The following is a 19,763-nucleotide window of genomic DNA, read 5'->3' as shown; positions in this document are numbered from 1 at the left end:
AACATAAATATATGATCGGAAAATCGAAATCGACTTTCAAATAATCAAACACATCTGCCTATATTATATTATGTCCTTATATAAAGAAATCAAATCTGTACAACAACCATCACCACTATTTTCACTCTTGAAACAAATTCTAAACTTCACATCTTCATAAATTAGAAGAAAACCCATGATCATGTTCATGCTCATGTTCACTCGCGCTTCCTCTAGACAAGCCTCTTAACCGTTGCCAGAACCGCTTCTTTCTCCCCATTTTCAGAGGAGCCGAATTGGACACCCGTCTGAATGATTCAGACTCCAAAACCCCAACATTTTCAATCGGGCTCCTGAAATCCGTAGCCGATAATCCCATTTTTGAGTCATACCCACTCGTTTCATGATCCATCACTTCAAAGTCAAGATCTTCACGACGGCTGCAACTTCTAGAAGGTGTCATTTCTCTTATTTCATCAAACTCATTGCACACAAGTTTCAGGGCTTGAACCACTTCACCCATGAACGGGCGGTGCGATACTTCTGGTTGCACACACATTGATGCTATGGCTGCAACTTTGAGTATGCTGTCAAATGGGATGCTTGAGTTTGTGATGTTTGGGTCGATGATCGACTCTAGTGCCTCCTTGTTTGTAAGCAGCTGTCGGGCCCACGTGACGAGATTTTCTTGGCCCGGTGGCTGCAATAGGTCCACGGGCTTTCTTCCTGTGAGAAGCTCGAGAAGAACCACACCGTAGCTGTAAACATCACTTTTCACCAGAAGATGGCCTGTCATCGCGTACTCTGGTGCTAGGTAACTGTATAAAATAGCATGAAATGAATGCTCAGGTTAGTCTAGCGATGTAAAAGAGCTGAGCCGAGCCGAGCCGAGCCGAGCCCGAGCTCGGGTTGTTTAACTTGCGAGAGCTCAAGCTCTATTTCCAAAGCTCGAGCTCGCCTCGTGAGTAGTTTTCAGGCTCTGGCTTGGCTTGACAGCTCGGACTCGATTCTTTTATTACTTTTTATTATTCATATACTACTATTTCGTATATAAAAAATTAGAATCTAACAGCATAATAATAAAATAAATTAAAAAAACCTTTTGACACCTTGTGTCCAATTTCTTTTTACACTTTTTAGTCAAAATCCTGCCTTTTTACATTTCTAGTTATTGTTATCACAATTTTATACATACTCATAACTATTATATAAATATATACTTAATATTTTAATAAATAATATATAAATAATAAACTTGTATTGGCTCGCGAGCCGGCTTGGGCTCTGGCTCATTTAAGAACCAAACTTATTTTCAGGCTTGAGCTCGAGTTCGTTTAAGCTCAGCTCATCTCTAGCTTTTAGCTAGCCGATCTCGAGAAGCTCACGAACAGCTTGACTCGTTTAGTCTTACACCCGTTATCAAACATTATGTTTTTTCTTTAGTGTGTGTTTTTGGTGAAACTACATATACTAACCAAACAGGCTGAAAAGCATACCCGAAAGTTCCCATAACATGAGTTGAAATGTGTTTATGATCATCCATTGCCGTTCTAGCCAACCCAAAATCAGAAACTTTAGGTGTGAAATCATTTTCAAGTAAAATATTACTCGACTTGAAGTCACGATGAATGACCCGTGGACTTGAATCTTCATGCAAATAAGCTAATCCCCTGGCGGCTCCTAGAGCTATCTTCATCCTTGCATACCAGTCCAGAGGCACCATCTTATCAGCACCTGCAACAAAGTTCCATACATCCTAAAATATTAAAATCAAGACTAGGGGGTGTAATGAGCCAATCCGAGCCCAAGCTCACTAGGCTCAAGCTCGGCTCGTTTCGACTCACAAGAGATCGAGTTCTGCTCGCTTCGAGCTATTTTCTAAAGCTCGAGCTCGGCTCTTGAGTTGCCTTTTCAAGCTCAGGCTCAACTCATTTATTATTTATTAACTAACTTATATACATTTTTTAACAAGTTTATATATATTTTGAGAAGAACCTTAAACGAGCCTAAGCTCGGCTTGAGCTTGTGGGCTCGGCTCAATAACTAAATGAGCTTTATTTGCGAGCCTGAGCTCGAAAAAGCTCAGCCCATTTCAAGTTTTTTTATCGATCCGAGCTCGAGTAGCTCGCAGACAGCTCAGCTCATTTAGTTGATTCAACCTCCTATTTCGTTAGATCGATTCATAAACCTAACTTACCATGTAAATGTGATTCAACACTTCCATTCGGAACAAGCTCATAAACCAGACACCGGAAATGATCTTCTGTACAAATTCCGAACAGCTTCACCAAATTCCGGTGATGCAGGCGACTCAGCATCTCGACTTCCGCCAGGAACTCACGGCTCCCCTGCCGATCATCTCTCTTAAGCACTTTCACCGCAACTTTCCGGTTATCCTCAAGTACGCCACTGTAAACGATACCGAATCCACCTTCTCCGAGTATCACACGCGTATCAAAGTTACGCGTGGCTCGTTCAATCTCGCTCAAGCTATAGATCTTCGCGGGTCCAGTGTACGCCGCTAAACTCGAGCTAAACGACATCGTTTCTGAACCTATTCGGCTTCCGATTATCAACGAGTCTCCGTTACCTAACGGTTTCCGTTGGCGGTTATTTTCCGATTGTGAACAACATCCGCATTTTAATAACAGAAGCCAAACTGCTCCGATTAGAACAACGGCGGATGTTACAGAGGATATAATAACCACTGCGATAATGCTTCTGTTCGGATTATTATTATTGTTATCTCTTCTGTTTGTAGGTATGTTTGCTCCGAAAGGCTTTGACGGTAATCCTTTAGTTCCGTTTGCAGATTCCGGTTGGTCGATTGTTACGTCGGAATTTGACGGAATCGAAGGCGGAGACGGTGGGAGCCCTGAGTTTAGATCAAATCACACAATTAGGTTTTTTCAAGTTCTGCAAATTTGCAGCCGAGCCGGAGCTCGACTTACGAGAGCGCGAACTCGAGCTTGGCTTGCGAGTCGTTTTTACAAGCTTGAGCTCGGTTCTGGCTTGGCTCGTGTTAACATTTTTAATTATTTGTATATATTTCGAGAAATGTTAAATGTGCCTAAGTTCGAGTCAAGCTCATTTGCAGTACCTTAAACGAGCTGAAGCTCGACTCGATATGGTTGTGTACAAAATTTAAAATTAATATAGACAGTTAGGTTTTTCAAGTTCTACTTTAATGTGTGATTTGGGAAATTATTTGTATATGTTTCAAGAAACCTTAAATGAGCCCAAGTTCGAGTCGAACTAGTGTGGAGTACCTTAAACAAACCAAACCTCGACTTGAACTCGGTTGTGTAGTGTGAAATTCATAAATAGAAGTCGAAACAGCTAAAGTTTAAAAATTAATATACACAATTAGGTTTTCAAGTTCTACTAATTCGCAGATAATGTGTGATTTGGAAAAAGATTCAATGATTTCATTGATTGTAAAAAAAGATACAAACCCTAATATATACCTGATTAACTAACTAAACAGAATCTATTAACAAAACAGTCAACTAAACAACTAACTAAATAAGTGTAGAATAGTAAAAAGCCAGTCTTTAACTTGATTAAAGTCAGCATAATGACATATGAAGTTGGTAAAACCTGGATATTGAACGTGTACGACTTCATATGCTTCAAACGAGAGGCGTTGATGAGCACTTGTTTCTTCCAGAACTTTTGGTAGATCGAATACGCAGTGAAGAAATCGAAATTTTGTTTTAAGGGTACTAGATTGACGAGAACAATGGTTTCGTCGAGCTGGTCACCGGCTGCATTGGCGCCCATGATTCGAGCTTGAGATGCATTGAGTGAGAGACTGGTGGCGATTTCTCTAGCGAGTTCGGAGACCAATGGGAAGAACGTGTATGGAGAAATCATGAGGCGTAGTTTGACTTCGATTGGCCATACGCAAGCACAAGGTGATCCTGCTGGTGTGTATGTTAGTGGCTGTGTGCATGTCACTGTTGCACAATCTACAAGTAAAAGTTGGAGTTAAGAGTGTTAGACCATAAACGTTACTAAAGCCCGGATTGGCTTAATGCTCGTTTAACGGGTTGGGTTGACTCGTTAACATATTTTGACCCTCGAAATGATATAAATAGGATGGGCCCCAAATAGGTTGGGTTGGATTGACCCTTTAAACAAATTTTAATCCCACCAAATGATTATAAGTTAGATCGCCTCGTCATAGATAATACAGACAAAGTTTCATGAAATGGCAAAGTACTTGCATTTTTGTTCTATTTTGGTTATTGTACAATTTGCACTTACTTTTCCCAATGTTGAGTCATTAAAATTATAGTTATGTTCATTGTGATCAACTGATCATTAGAAGTATGCTTTAATGGCCACAATGGAACAAAACATACTTTTATGACCCTATCTAAACAAAAGTAGCGCATTGCTATTTTATGCTATTAGGCTTAAAAACATAAACAAAGCCCGGACCCATATACAAGTAAATAAGTTCAAATCGCCACTGATGCTAAAAGTTTTACCTTCATTAGGAGGCGGTGGTGGTAATGCAAAAGCTGAAGTGGGTGGAGGAGAGTCCTTGTTTAATGATGAGCTTGATGGGGATATTGCAGGTCCTTAAACATTATAAAATCATTATTAATCATTGTATTAGTATGATATAAGTATATAATTGAAGAAACACTAACCGGACCCTGGGCAGATTACGAGTAACCTGGGGGTTAGATAGATGTTTCCCACGAGGGGTTAGGCCCAGAGAAGATGGTTCTTCTGATAACCTGCAAAACAGACACCATGAGCTTGTCACTGAGAAGGGGGGGGGGTTCCTCCTTGTGACCACCCTCCGGCGTGAGAATCAGACTAGATTGCTCTTTAAATATAAATGTATATTAAGAGATTGCTAGAGCAGATATCAGGTATAATATGATAAGATATGTTAAGATGAGATGGTCATACCATTTGTGGTATTTATAGCCGAAGGTAGGTTTCCAAGGAGGTGTGGCCGGCTGCAATAGTATTCCTGTTCAACCAACAGTGGCCTACGCACGTGCCCTGCTGGTAGTTGGTGGGTAGGCAGCGGCTGATAGTGACCAGGCCTGCTGTGTACTATTCCTTTTCTACCAACTGCCGGCTATGCACATGGTATGACAGGAGTTGGTGAGTAGGCAGCAGCTAATAGTGACATACAGTACAGGAGCATGCTGCTCGCCATATTGTTGTCAATAAGCTGTCGTATCTTTAGTCAGATCTTTTGCCCATACCTCGTCAGGTACAGTACAGAAGATCTTCCCGTATCGTACGGACTGGCTTATGGGCGGGAGTATTCCCCCTCCCGCCTTTGTGCGGGATTGTCCCCGGCTTTGCTCATTCCTTCAGGTGACACTGAGTGATTGAGAGCTAAGTGCCTTGTGCGTGTAGCCTAGCTGCGCGGGTGGCCTTCCCTGATGGCTTGTATCCGAAGCTGCGGGAACAGGCGGAGTCCTTCACCATTGGGAGGCATTTCCTGCGGGAACAGCTTGCGTACTGCGCGTAAGGACGTCACGTCTCTGAGCATGGTTGGTCCTGCGGATCCAGTTGGTTTCTGCGCAGACGTCCCTCTTCAAGGTGAGTCTTGCGGGTCCAACTGGGCTCTGCTGGGACCTACCTCTTCAAGTCCCCCAGTCCAATGTTCTTCTCATGAGTGTTTAATAAAGTGAGGTGAACTTTTGGACTTAAGCAAAGGGTTTTGAAAAAGGGTTTTTTAAGGTTTTCCATGGGGATTCTTCCCGCGGAAGTCCTTGTCACTTGCAGAAATTCCCGAGTTTCCTGCTTGATCTTTGGGTATGATGCGGGTAGGTCTGTAACCTCCTCGCAAGTCAGGAGCGTTGAGTCCCACTTGTGTGGATTCTCCATGGGGTTTTGGTAGTTTTGAACATAGTGATCAATTATGTTAAAACCACCAATTCCATCCTGAAGCTTCAAACAATGTAGTTCTCGACGTTCCCGCTATGCGGGGATGTTATTTCCGTTTCCGCAAGCATTGCCCAGAAGATCCTTCTTGGTTTCAATTCCCAGCGGAGCGCTAGGTATGTGAAGGGTTTTGCCTTAACACTGTACCCGCGCTCGTCTTACGGTTACTTTACTTCCAAGGTATTCCTGGCGTCAATTCCCTGCGGGTGCTAGGTATGTGAAGGGTTTTGCCTTAACACTGTACCCGCACCCGTCTTATAGTTACTTGGTTGCCGAGGTATACTTGGCTTCAATTCCCTGCGGGTGCTAGGTATGTGAAGGGTTTTGCCTTAACACTGTACCCGCATCCGTCTTACGGTTACTTGGTTGCCAAGGTAATTCTTGGCTTCAATTCCCTACGGGTGCTAGGTATGTGAAGGGTTTTGCCTTAACACTGTACCCGCATCCGTCTTACGGTTACTTGGTTGCCAAGTAATTCTTGGCTTCAATTCCCTGCGGGTGCTAGGTATGTGAAGGGTTTTGCCTTAACACTGTACCCGCATCCGTCTTACGGTTACTTGGTTGCCAAGGTAAGGGGTATTTTCCCGCTTACTTTTGAATCTTTTTGAATTTTTGAAATTCGAAAGGTTGGTGAAAGGATAAGAACAGTCCAAACCTCTGAAACGTCGTGCGACGATTTCTTCTGACTGTGTCAGAACGTGCAGGAAGTTATGGTGACGTGACAGTACATGGTCATTCCAGACGCTTTTTCAGGCGCGTGGGCGCGAATTTTCGGGCGCGTGGCCGCGAAATTAATGGTACGCGTCCTTTCAACAGCTGTTGCCAGCTTGCTTTTCGCCACGTGTCATAGTTTCATTGCACCTTTGATTTCTCTCTCCTCCGCATTAAATTCATCGCATTAATTGCGATTAGTATATACAGGGGGAGAGGGTTCTTTGTAATTCACACCTTTCACTTTTCTCTTCATCTTTAGAACGATTTCCGGCGAATACTCATCTTTCAGTCAAGCATTCTCTTGAAATCGTTTTCTTCTTTCTTTTGCAAGATGTCGTCTCGTGATCTCGAATCTACAGCCGATGACAAGAGTACTGCTGGCGAGTGCCAGTGTGCTCTGCCTGTCGATCTGTACCAGTACGTCGTCAGGAAGTTCATGCTCGAGTCTCTCGAGCCTGAGTTTCTTGAACCCCATCAAACGGTGTACGATGCCCCCTGAGGCAAGATCGGGGTATATGCTGCATTCTTTGTTTATGGGAATCTTAGGTTCCCATTAACAAAGTTTGTTTACCGTGTCCTGGAGAGGCACGGTGTGCACCTGACCGAGGTGCACCCGATGGCGATTGCCAAGATTCGGCACTTCGAGTGGGTGTGCCGGATCTTGGGCATTGAGCCCTATGTTGACCGCCTGATGACCTTCTATACTTGGAGGTGCATCCAGGGGTGGTATACGTTGATAACCCGGATTAAGGGTTTGAAGATCTGCGCAACCGAGCGCAGTCTTCGCTCGTGGAAGCGGGAGTTCTTCTACATATCCGCTCGCGCCATCCCCCTTGCCATGAAATTCAAGAACGGGCAAGCACTTCCTAGCCTTCACGCCTCCAAGTACGAGGAGGCGGAATGGTTTTCGAAAATATCCCGAGTCCAATCTCCGGTTTACCGGTTTGCGGAGTCCGGGATGGTGATGCTGGGGATGAGCCGGGTGTGGAAGGAGGCGGATGCGCGAAAGATTCCGATCGTCCTCGAATACGGTTCGAACTCTGTTCCTTACGGCATGCTTTGTTTCTTTTTGTTGATTCTGAATTTCTTCTAACTTCTTTCCTGTTTATTTCAGAGGGGAACGACTTGCAGTCGCTCCTGAACCCGCGGGAGGCTGACGGTCCCGCTCGGATGGGTACTCGCGCTCTAGACGAGAACGAGTTGCCCATCCTAGAACAAACGGCGGATCGGTTCGTGGAGGTCTATCCGCTAGGCCACGAGATCCTTAGCGCCAGGCGGCCAGGTAAGGCGCTATTCGACCCTCGACCCCTCAATGTTGAAACCTCTGCTGGAATTCCTTTAATCGTATGTTCTGATGAGGAATCCGCAGATGGTCCTCCGTTGGTGCGGAAAAAGAAGGCTGCCGGCGGGAAGGGGAAGGAGAAGGTGGCCTCCACTGCCGATCCGGCGCCTCGGTCTGATTCGGAGACCGAGAGCGAAGAGGTGGCGGGGAATCCCGGTGGTGATAAGACCACCGCTTCGGAGGCTGCGACTGTCACCTCCGGAGAGCCCAAGAAGACGACGGTGAGCGGCGCAAAGAGGCCGGCTCCATCGGGTTCGTCCCCGCCTCTCCGTACCTTTAGGCTCAAGAAAACCCGTAAGTACAACTTCCTTTAGCTTTTATCTTCATAGCTTAATATCATTTAACACTTATCTTCTTTGTGCAGGCGTGGATGTTGACGCATTCCAGGGTGGAGCGCAGAGGAGTACCTTCCCGCCAATGACGGTAGGCCCGATCAGCCTACCTGAGGCGACGACCCAGGCGCCTGCGCCTGCTTCCGCTGGTTCAGTTGCTCACTCCTTTGAGCCGACTGTTCCAGCTGTGATGACGTCACCGCCGGCTGTGAGTGCTATTTTTACCGCATCTTTCACCGAGCCGGCGGTTACTTTTGCTGCGGATTCCGCGGCGGCTTCTACCATGCCTCCGTCATCGGCAACGACGGCCGATCCGTCAGGTATGCACGGGGCTTTTCGCCAACCTCTGCCTCCTTCCCATCTGCCTGACCTCTTGGATGGATTTCCCTTGGGTTCAGGTGATGGGTTTGGCGGCTATCGGCCTGTAATTGACCCTACAGGTGCGTAGGGTTCTTTTGGCCCATTTTATATATATTTTTTCTTCATCTTTTCCTAACTGCTTCATGTTTTTTGCAGTGTCGGATTCCAATGAAGTGTATGTTCCACGATGGAACATTCGCCGAGGAACAACCCTTCGCACCTCTGTGGAGTGCGTGGAATGGGCTCGTCACGCTGCTCCCAGTGGTACGTTGGGGGAAGCCATGGCTAGCTACCAGGAGGGTAGGCTAACCAATGAGCTTCGGGTTCTCCTGGCCCGGATGCAGCCGCGCGTCGAGCTGCTTTGTCGTGAAAACGACAAGTTAAAAGCAGCTCGCCTAAAGAAGTGGCTCAGGCGCGGGCTGTCCGGGAGGAGAACCAAAGGCTTTCCGCAGTGGCTGCGGAAAAGGAGAAGGCCTTCAAGGCCCTCGAGGTTGAAGTTCAGGCTCGACTCGAGGCCCGTTCCAAGGCTGCCCAAGCTGTTAATGAACAGCTTCGGCTGGCTAAGGAAACTGCAAGGAACGCAACCGAGAGGGCCACCAAGACTGAAGCTGTTGCTGAGCCTCTACGCGTGGAGAATGAAGAGCTTAAAGCCAAATTAGAGGCTCTCCAGCAGGCTCATGATGCCTTGGCGATGGAAGACGCCAAAAAGCTCTAGGAGATCTTGGACCAGAGGGGGGTGCTTGACCATACTGAGCGGAAGCTAAATGGCGTCGAAGAGGCTGCGGCTAAAGAAGTGTTGCTTGCCAACCTCAACAAGAGTGAAGCCGAACGCGCCCGTAACGAAGCTCAAGCTGCCCTCCAAGAAGCTCTGGTTGCCAAAGAATGGCTTCTTCGAGAAGCGTTGTCTCAGGTATGCTTTTTATTTCTTTACGCTTTTCTTTGTAAATAGAAAAGGTTTTGATACTTGCATATTTTCTTATAGGTTGTGCATCGGGTCTTCTCAGAGACCTCTTATGATGATGCTATGAGCGCAGCCCTCAACGCTTCTCACGAGGATGGGGAAAAGGCCGGCTTCCTGCTTGGTCTAGGGTTCGTTGAGAAAGGCATCCCGCCTTCCAACTTCCCTTTGTACAATGTTGATACTGAAGCTGTTTACGACCAAGCAGTGAATCAGTACGCCGCCTTCCCGCATCCGGTGGTGGAGAAGGTGAATCAAGTTGCTGCTGCTGATGATGGGTTAGCTATCCTTAAAGCTTTCCTTGAACTGCCACGATCTACTGATGGTGCTGGTCCAAGTGGAAGTGGCCCTGAAGCTTGATCCTGAAGATCCATTCCCACTGCTAGGATATATTTATCTTGTATAGACTTATTTTCTTGTAGGCGGGTAGTTACCCGGCCATTCTTGTAATGAATCATTGTGAAATATAAATCTTTTTGCGGGTAAGACCGCTACTTTCATTGGATTCCTTGCTTTGTAAACGTTATATGACTTGCATACTTTAGTTTAAATTAGCAATTTTCCAAGTGTTTATAATAAGTTAACCTTTGAACGTGGTAGATAATAGGTTGAAGTTTTGCTTCCTCTTTCGTGATTGTGCGGGTAGGACCGTCACTTGCACTTAGTAGGATGGCTAAACTTTACCTATATCTTACCTGCGTGTAGGTTTTCCTCATCCTTTTTTGAAATTTCTAAGTGTTTAGGATAAGTTAACCTTTGAACGTGGTAGATAATAGGTTGAAGTTTTGCTTCCTCTTTCGTGATTGTGCGGGTAGGACCGTCACTTGCACTTAGTAGGATGGCTAAACTTTACCTATATCTGACCTGCGTGTAGGTTTTCCTCATCCTTTTATGAAATTTCTATTTTGAGTAACCGTTCGACGCGCGGTTGTTAATAGGTTAGTGTTCAGTTTCCTCTTATGATTCATGCGGATAGACCGGCACTTTCATTTAGTGGGACTGAACTTTTCCCCTTCAACTGACCTGCGTGAAGATTTGCCGTTTTTTGGGTTTATGCGGGTTTTGCCGCCTTCCCCACGCAACGGCTTTCCACGTATTTATGCGGTGAAAACCGGCATATCCGTGTTGAACAAATTAACCGTTCGACGCGCGGTTGTTAATAGGTTAGTGTTCAGTTTCCTTTCATGATTTATGCGGATAGACCGGCACTTTCATTTAGTAGGATGACTGAACTTTTCCCCTTCAACTGACCTGCGTGAAGGTTTGTCGTTTTTTGGGTTTATGCGGGTTTTGCCGCCTTCCCCACGCAACGGCTTTCCACGTATTTATGCAGTGAAAACCGGCATCAGTTTAAGTATAAATGTAAAATCATCAGCGTCGATGTTCTAAGGAGAATCATTTCCATTATAAGTGGCTCTTGGCCTTTTCTTTACAAATTTGGAATTGATTTACATGCAAACTGTGTAATTGAGCTCCCTTCCATGTTGTTGGGATGGGAGTGTCATCGAGCCGATACGCACCTGGTTCGGGATCTCGTTCTTTACGCAGCATGTAGTCTCTACATTGAAGCTGGAATTTTTATTCGTGTTTTCCCCAGCTGGGGTTCTACACGCATCAGCCTGCTCAGCGTTCATTGCGCCACGAGGTGTGCGAGCGTCCCATCTCTGACAAATGCTTCGACCATGTCTTTTACGTCTATGCATTATTCAGTGTTGTGGCCTTTTGTCCTGTGAAAGTCACAGTATTTGCTCCGATCGGCATTGTGACGATGTCGGATTATTGGAGGCTTTGGCCATGGGAGCTCCTCAGTGGCGAATATCTCGGTGACGCTTTTGGTGAGCGGCGTCCATCTGTTCTGGTTTGACTGTATATTATCCCTTCCGCCTAACCGATGTTGCAAGCCGGATGAGGTGTCAAAGTTTACCCTTGACTGCCAAATGCCTAGCTTCCGCTTTTTGTTTAATCGGGCGGTAAGGACGTTAACTTCTCTTGTTTTCTGGGTGTAGAGGTTTGTGCTCTGTGGGAGATCTCTACCCAGTTGCTTCTCCGTTTCCGCAAAGCGTTTAGCTGCTGTCATGATGGCATCCCATGTGGATGGCATGCCATCTTTACCTGTTAAGGTGCGGATGAGCTCTGGGTCGTTCGCGCCCTGAATAAAAGCAGCGCGAACAAGATCTTCGCTAATGTTACCCAGACTTAGCTTCTTCGAGTTGAAGCGAGTGATGAAGTCTAGCAAAGATTCATCTTCCTCTCGAATGCATTTGAGGATTGTCCATTGCTCCTCGGTATACTTTCTTTGCTGGCTGAAGTGTTGGCTAAACTTCTGTTGGAAGTCTGCCCAGTCGTAGATGTGGTTGACCGGTAGACGATCGAACCACGCTCTAGCAGCCCCCACAAGCGTCATTTGGAACATGTAACACCACGTAGGTTCCGTCCAACTACTGACGGTTACACCCGCTATGAATCTGTTCAAATGATCATCTGGGTCAGATATACCATCATATGTGCCTATGCTGGACATTTGTTTGGCACTTTTTGGGGCAATTGCTTCCGCAATGTCCCTTGCAAATTTGGACGTTCCCGCATTTGCAACGTTTGGTCTGAATGTTTTGGAGAAGTCACGTGGACTTCCACCTGTGTTTTTTGGTTTGAAGGCTTCTCCAAAATGCCTTCTCGGTTGGGAGTCCGTTTCCTTACGCTTCCCTTTTGCCCTATGGCGAGGGTTCGCGTCGGAGTCGGATTCCTCCGAGTCATCGTCCAAGTATTCGAATTCGTCAGCCTGTTGGACGGAACGCAAGCGTTCGTCCAACTCAGCTTGGAATTCCTTCTGACGTGCCTCCGCCCATGCCTTAACCTCATCGAGTGTTTGGCGGGGGAGTCTTGTTCGTTTCTCTAACTGGGTATCGGTGAATCCCAGTGAGCGATTATTTACTGCACTTGCCCCAGCTGGGGTAGTGTTCGTAAAATTTACTTCACTTGCCCCGGCTTGGGTAACCGGGGTAGTGTTTGTAAAAACTGTGTAGCCGGTATTCCCCCCAGTAGCTGGGGTTGTGGTTACCGGAGTTTCTTTAATCATCTTTCCAGAAGTTTGAAAAAACTGGAGAAAAATGTTCTAGCTTTATGCACGGATGGCGCCAATGAAGAAACACTAACCGGACCCCGGGCAGATTACGAGTAACCTGGGGGTTAGATAGATGTTTCCCACGAGGGGTTAGGCCCAGAGAAGATGGTTCTTCTGATAACCTGCAAAACAGACACCGTGAGCTTGTCACTGAGAAGGGGGGGTTCCTCCTTGTGACCACCCTCCGGCGTGAGAATCAGACTAGATTGCTCTTTAAATATAAATGTATATTAAGAGATTGCTAGAGCAGATATCAGGTATAATATGATAAGATATGTTAAGATGAGATGGTCATACCATTTGTGGTATTTATAGCCGAAGGTAGGTTTCCAAGGAGGTGTGGCCGGCTGCAATAGAATTCCTGTTCAACCAACAGTGGCCTACGCACGTGCCCTGCTGGTAGTTGGTGGGTAGGCAGCGGCTGATAGTGACCAGGCCTGCTGTGTACTATTCCTTTTCTACCAACTGCCGGCTATGCACGTGGTATGACAGGAGTTGGTGAGTAGGCAGCGGCTAATAGTGACATACAGTACAGGAGCATGCTGCTCGCCATACTGTTGTCAATAAGCTGTCGTATCTTTAGTCAGATCTTTTGCCCATACCTCGTCAGGTACAATACAGAAGATCTTCCCGTATCGTACGGACTGGCTTATGGGCGGGAGTATTCCCCCTCCCGCCTTTGTGCGGGATTGTCCCCGGCTTTGCTCATTCCTTCAGGTGACACTGAGTGATTGAGAGCTAAGTGCCTTGTGCGTGTAGCCTAGCTGCGCGGGTGGCCTTCCCTGATGGCTTGTATCCGAAGCTGCGGGAACAGGCGGAGTCCTTCACCATTGGGAGGCATTTCCTGCGGGAACAGCTTGCGTACTGCGCGTAAGGACGTCACGTCTCTGAGCATGGTTGGTCCTGCGGATCCAGTTGGTTTCTGCGCAGACGTCCCTCTTCAAGGTGAGTCTTGCGGGTCTAACTGGGCTCTGCTGGGACCTACCTCTTCAATAATAATACTAATGTCGCTGAAATGGTAAAAAGATTAAAGCTTTAATAATTTTGATTACCAAATCTGCTTGTTGGATCAAAGGGTGTTGGTGCAGGACCTGCTGATAAAGAGATTAAAACTTTAGAAATCTTTATGTCAAATGGCTGCTTTTTAGTACCAAAACTGACCTTGTGGGAAGTAAGTTGGTGGTTGAAATGGATACGAGGGCGTAGGGGCAAAATGGTCAGGCTTTGACCTTCCGTGATGGTATCTGTGATACGAGATGCTAGAAAAAGGCCTAAACCCTCGTTTGATCCATTTCGTTGCATGACGCTTCGAGGGAGAGTGTTTGACATAGTGATCAGGAGCTAAAGCTCGATCACTAGTGGGAGTTGATGCCTGCGAAACACGATCATCTGTAGATAGTACATAACAAAATGAGTTATTTTGAGAGTTCAAATTTTATATAGAGTTATATGTATATAACAAAAAAGAATGTAATATGTTAAATTTACATAGATTTGGACCTTCATTACACAATTATGTCAGTTTTGCATGAGAAAAATAACATTGACTTCACATTCACAGAACAAACCTATCCAGGAAAAAATGTCTACTTTCAATTTTAAAATCTCAAAAACTAACATCTTCATAATAATTTTGCATAAATGGTTATCATTTTCCCCAAAAATAAAACCATTCTTTTCAAATTTTGATGCAAATACGTCATTTCCCAGTCAAAAAGTCAAACTTGCATATATTTATAGATGCACACTAAAATTAGATATTAAAACCAGGATACATTGTGTTCAGTTCACCAAGTGTATACAAATCAATTGATTCATTAATGAAATGAAAATACAAAACACCAAGCAATATTCAGGGAATCAAGTAATCAAATTTGCATATTGTCCAGAAATCAAGAATCAAGAATATTGGTTGATACCAAATCACAGTTTCAAGAAAATCTAGAACATGAAAAGAATCAAACTTTGTTCAAGAAACACAAAAACCAACTTACCAGCAGATCCAAGAGCCAAAGAACCACCACCGACACACAAAATCAAGAATGTGAGAATCACTAGAAACCCCATTAGCAAGCAAGATATGACAAAGGGCTTTAATATTTGATCACCAAACACCCAAGAATTGCATCAACCACTTGTACTGTACCACCCATACTTAGAAGAAGCAGGGGTGGAATGGCAGAGTTGTCTACCAGATGTCAAAAATTGCAGACTGGCTAACTTGAGCTTACTATTAATAGCATGGTTATGTTTTTTGACATCTATAAAAAATCATGAGCATTTAAATACCATCCTGCCTAAAAAGCAAAATGGAATTAGTGGTAAAGAAGTGGTCGTATGAGTGATGAATTGATGAGAGAGAAAGTGGGTGTATGGGTTATTAGATATTGATTTTTTTGGGTCATTTTAAATGGTTAAGAGGATGTTAATGATTCCTTGTGTGGGAGTTAGTTGAAATCTAGAAAAAGATGTTGGTTTTTCTTATTGGATTAGTCTTTTATTATATTTTTTATTAGATTTAATTTGACTTTTGTTTGATAAGAATCCCATTTTATTTTATTTTATTTTATTTTATTTTGAAGATTCACATTGCCCATTACACAGCTTTGAAAAAGCTGGTTTCTTTAGCTTTTTTCTTCTTTCTTTATTGCCTTTCTCTTTATTATGATATTGATGGATACGTAACTAATTTTTAACTTTATTTTAGTCAGTTTATAACTATACAATCAATGGTAAATCTGGAACATTTTTATTGGGAGTTAGAACTTTAAAGACGAAAATGATTGAGGGGCCTTTATTAATAGTTATTATTAAGGATGTAACATCATGATAAATAACATATAACTTCTTATTTAATATAAAACGTTTTTAAAAAAATTGAAGTAATTGAATTTATTAAAACCATATGCACTTGTTAAAGAAAAACAATTCAAAGTAACAATGAATTTATAAGCTCTTTTTAACAATCAATAAAACATTTTATTAATAAATAAATGATGAAACTGGCAAGCAAGAAGCTAGCAGAGCCATACCACCCATACAATTAAACACCTAATAACATACAATCGGTTACAATTCATAAATAGCATCCAGATAGCTATTAGGCCAGCCCACCCGATCAACAAACACCCAATACCAATTCAAACATCAAATCGGCACCGTTCCTCCCATCTTAATCTGGTTGATCTTGAACGACGATCCATAATAGGCCAAGCACTTTAATTTCTTCAACCAACTTTGGCAATCAAACTGGAACACCATTAACTATCAACACATTCCTAGCCTTTCAAAGGCACCAAACCGGGATTAAGCAAACAACATGAAACGTTTTGAGCTTCCTTTCAGAGAACTTGAAAAACTTATGCAAATCAAGCATGTCCAGCACCTGAAAAATAAAGAAAATAGCGATCATGCCAAAAAATTGCACAAGGCCACATGAAATAGCATGAAACGTTTTGGCCTCCCTTTTATGACTGTGCTAGCGACTAAAAAATTTATCACTTAATTTGCATGTACATGATTACTAAATTATATTTGGAATTTGATTTATCAGAATTGACAAAAAAAAGTAAAAAATATATATGTTAATTTTTTTATGATACTGACAATTATTAATTTCTTGACCCTTTTCATTTTTATGACTCATTATTGTATAAGTACTATCTCATCGAGCATTTGGGGAAACCAACACCCCACCCCCCCTCGATATTGAATGTGAAACTGGTTTATAATAAACATACAATACATGTTTATTCAACTAGTCACGTCGAATATTTTCAGTCACTAAAGGGAATCCAATGTGTATGATTTTCTCTATTTTCATTTATTTATGTGCTCATTTGTTTGCTTCTTCTGAATTGAAAAGGTGTAATGACACATGCTCCTTTCTTATACCCAAAGGGAAGATAAATAAGAGTTCAAGAAAATTAGAGGAATGTTTTTTGTTTTTTTTTTTCCTGAACGGCTAAAGGTTGTACTCTACTAGGATTGAACACTTGATATCGTATTCTGTATTCTAACCATCTTACCACCCACCAAAGTGAGAATGATTGTTACATGTATGTGAGTATTGATTCTTTCACTTGTTAATAAAATCTTAATTTATTTCTAATATAGATAACTAAAACTTGATTTTTGTATGTATAGATTATTTAAGAAAAACACGAGGATAAAATGTATTTTACTGTCATAAACATTTTTTACAATACTAAAATATTCCATAATTGATTATTTGATGAATACTTTATAAAAGTGATATACTTGTCTTCCTAAACAAGTTCCACATAGATAACAGATAAGGTATTGAAATTTATAACAACTCTATAAAGTTAAAAAAAAAAGAAAAGAAAAAAAAAGGAGAGTACATACAATTTTTTTTAATAATAATTAAACTATAAGTTATGACTTTAATTTAAGAGGATCATAGAATAAGTTTATATGATTTATCTGTCTCTCTCTCTATATATATATATATAATTGTTTATGTGTCACAATGTGGTTGCTTCTCACCTCTTTCGGGTTACCAGATTGCTTTATTCCTAAATGGTGTCTTCTTATGCGCTTTACCCGAATTCGCGGGTATGGGTCTTACCAAACCCGGATAATCCTTAAACGGGTTATAACATTTCATTTATTTATAAAACCTTTCATCATCAAACAGTAATTTTCGCGGGTCATGGGCCTCACCAAACCTGGATAATTCTTAAACGAGTTATAACATCTCAATTATTTGTGAAACCCCTTAATCATCAAACAATAATTTTTGTAGGTCATTGGTCTCACCAAACATGGATGACCCTTAAACGGGTTATAAGATCTCATTTATTTGTGAAACCTTTTTAACATCAAATCTTAATATAATTTCTCTCATTTACATATTCACTGTCGCCCGTCTATCTTCCCCATCACCGGTTTACTTATGATTACCACCCGCCATCGTCAACCTCCCCTCTCATGCATCAACCACCATCGTAACCTACATTAACCGCCCCTTTTTTATAAGACAAATTTTTGTATTCATGTTTGCTCGTTTTAAAAATATCAGCATATTCGTGTTCGTTTATGTTGGTTCATTAAAAAATCTAAGAAACCTACGCATCTCAATTGAAAGAACTCTAACGTTAAATAAATATAACTAACGTAACAAACTACTATATATGTATTAAATTAAAACAAAGCTATGTTTAAAAATAAAAAAATCATTATAAAATATAAAAATAGCAATACGATGACATAACTTATTTTCTCAATTGTTTTATGTTTGTTAAATAACTAAGAAATAAATATTAATATTTTGAGGAAGGCGGCCCGTCACTGTAGTGGTCATGAATGGGTTGCTTTGTTTTGGAATGAGTTTGACGGACACTATCAAACATTCAAACCCCCTCCCTCTTCTTTTTACTATTGTCGGTGGATGTAAATGTTCTTTAAGCGCAGTTGCAATTGGTATTATAAAAATACAATATTTGTTCCTTTCTTGTTTTAATTTTTTTTCGCCTTCATGTAAAATCATAAGGCTATCCGCTATGGTGGAGGGCTTTGAAGCCCCTCAACAGTACCACATCAACGCCACGTCATCGCCTCGTAAAAAACGGGGCATCAAAGCCCGTCCCGCTATGGTTTAATGCCCCTTGGGCGTCCCAATATATATATATGTATGTATATATATATGTATGTATGTGTGTATGTGAGAGAGGAGAGAGAGAGAGAGAGCCTCTATGGCGCCGGCCGACTTCACGCCAAACCCCTCCGCGCCAGCCTCCACTGCGCCCCCCGGCGGTGTTCCCTCCGCCACGGTGCCCTTCTCCCTCCTCCACGGCGCCCATAGCCTGGAGTCTAACCAAGGCATCTTCTGCATAGCGTTCCACGATCACTTGAGCGTAGACAGCGGAGGCCATACGCCGTATGCCATCGCTCCTCCCAAATTGAGGAATAAGTACCTCTAATACAGGACGTAACGCCTATACTCATCGGTAAGTATAGGCCGCCCCTATTGAAGGATAATGATGGGGCAGGTTCCGGGATTGGCGGCGGAGCAAGTTCATGAAGAGGCTACCCCTGTGGACTCGGGGGGGGGGGGGGGGGAGGTTGTGAAGTGAATTTAAACGCCTCCAGCTGTTATTAATATCAACAAAAAATAAACAAAGCAGGAAACGAGAGCCAAAGTAAACCCATAAATAAGACCGACACTTGAATAATGAAAAAGTACAGGACAACGGTAACGAAAGAAAGATGCATCTAAAATCATGATGTAATCCCATGAAAAACGAATCCATATTGAAAACGCCCCAGGGAAAGCTCGAAGTTGAGCGAAGTAAAGTCTTCAAAAATACTGAAGGGCAATCCAGTTCCGTTGGAGCAATTGTGAGGAATAGCCATTCTAGAGCATCTATAGAACTCATCCACTCCAATTTTGCTAGTAGAAAAGACATAAATCTCATAATTTAAATGAATTTATCCTAACCAAGGATTCGCCTTGTTCACATCAGGGGCTCTGGGAGTTGAACCCCAATTTCCACCCCGCACCCCCCATAAAACAAACCTTTCTCCTCTCTTTACTACGAGATTGATGCTTCGCTACTTTTCTACCATACATCTACGCTACGATCTCTCTTCTCTTATGAAATTTCTGCACTTCACTTCATTGCGCTACACTCTACTCTCCATTCTTGTTGAAGCCTATTGCCATCCGGGTTTCGCGACATTAAGAAGTTCATTGATCATGATTTACGTTTTTGGTTTTGATAAAGAAAATCCCTCCTTAAGTCCGTGAAGCTTGTAGGGGTAGGAGTAGTGAATAAATATAGAGAGTTTTGCTTGGTTGTTGACCAAGGGAAAAAAGAAAAAGAAAACCACTACTCATCAATTTTGAATCAAACAAGTATCAACAACAGCCTCTTCTTTTTTTTTTTTTACTTATCTCATTCTGGAAGTATCATGTCAAGATAGACTCCTTATCTATGCAATAATGATCTCGCTTTTCAAGACAAATTCATGAACGGTTAATTTACACCATGGAAGTTTCAATGTTGAATG

General features: G+C 42.8%; 1 pseudogene across 1 annotated transcript; it reads right to left on the bottom strand.

The window, feature by feature from the left end:
- Nucleotides 1-34: 34 nt before the first annotated feature.
- LOC143627463 (receptor-like serine/threonine-protein kinase ALE2) lies at nucleotides 35-14,795 on the bottom strand (annotated as a pseudogene). The gene is made up of 8 exons (XR_013152599.1): nucleotides 14,723-14,795; nucleotides 13,890-14,117; nucleotides 13,781-13,819; nucleotides 4,476-4,568; nucleotides 3,580-3,950; nucleotides 2,177-2,854; nucleotides 1,476-1,713; nucleotides 35-797 (listed from the first exon to the last, which is right to left on the bottom strand). The product of XR_013152599.1 is annotated as a receptor-like serine/threonine-protein kinase ALE2 (transcript).
- Between the last annotated feature and the right edge of the window lie 4,968 nt (nucleotides 14,796-19,763).

The sequence above is a fragment of the Bidens hawaiensis genome, unplaced genomic scaffold (assembly GCF_021521415.1).
Source record: "Bidens hawaiensis isolate Kalapana, Puna unplaced genomic scaffold, B.hawaiensis_p1.1 tig00004682_1, whole genome shotgun sequence".
Classification (NCBI taxonomy): Eukaryota; Viridiplantae; Streptophyta; class Magnoliopsida; order Asterales; family Asteraceae; genus Bidens; species Bidens hawaiensis.
The sequence above is the reverse complement of the archived record's forward strand: the minus strand, read 5'-3'. Positions and strand labels throughout refer to the sequence as shown.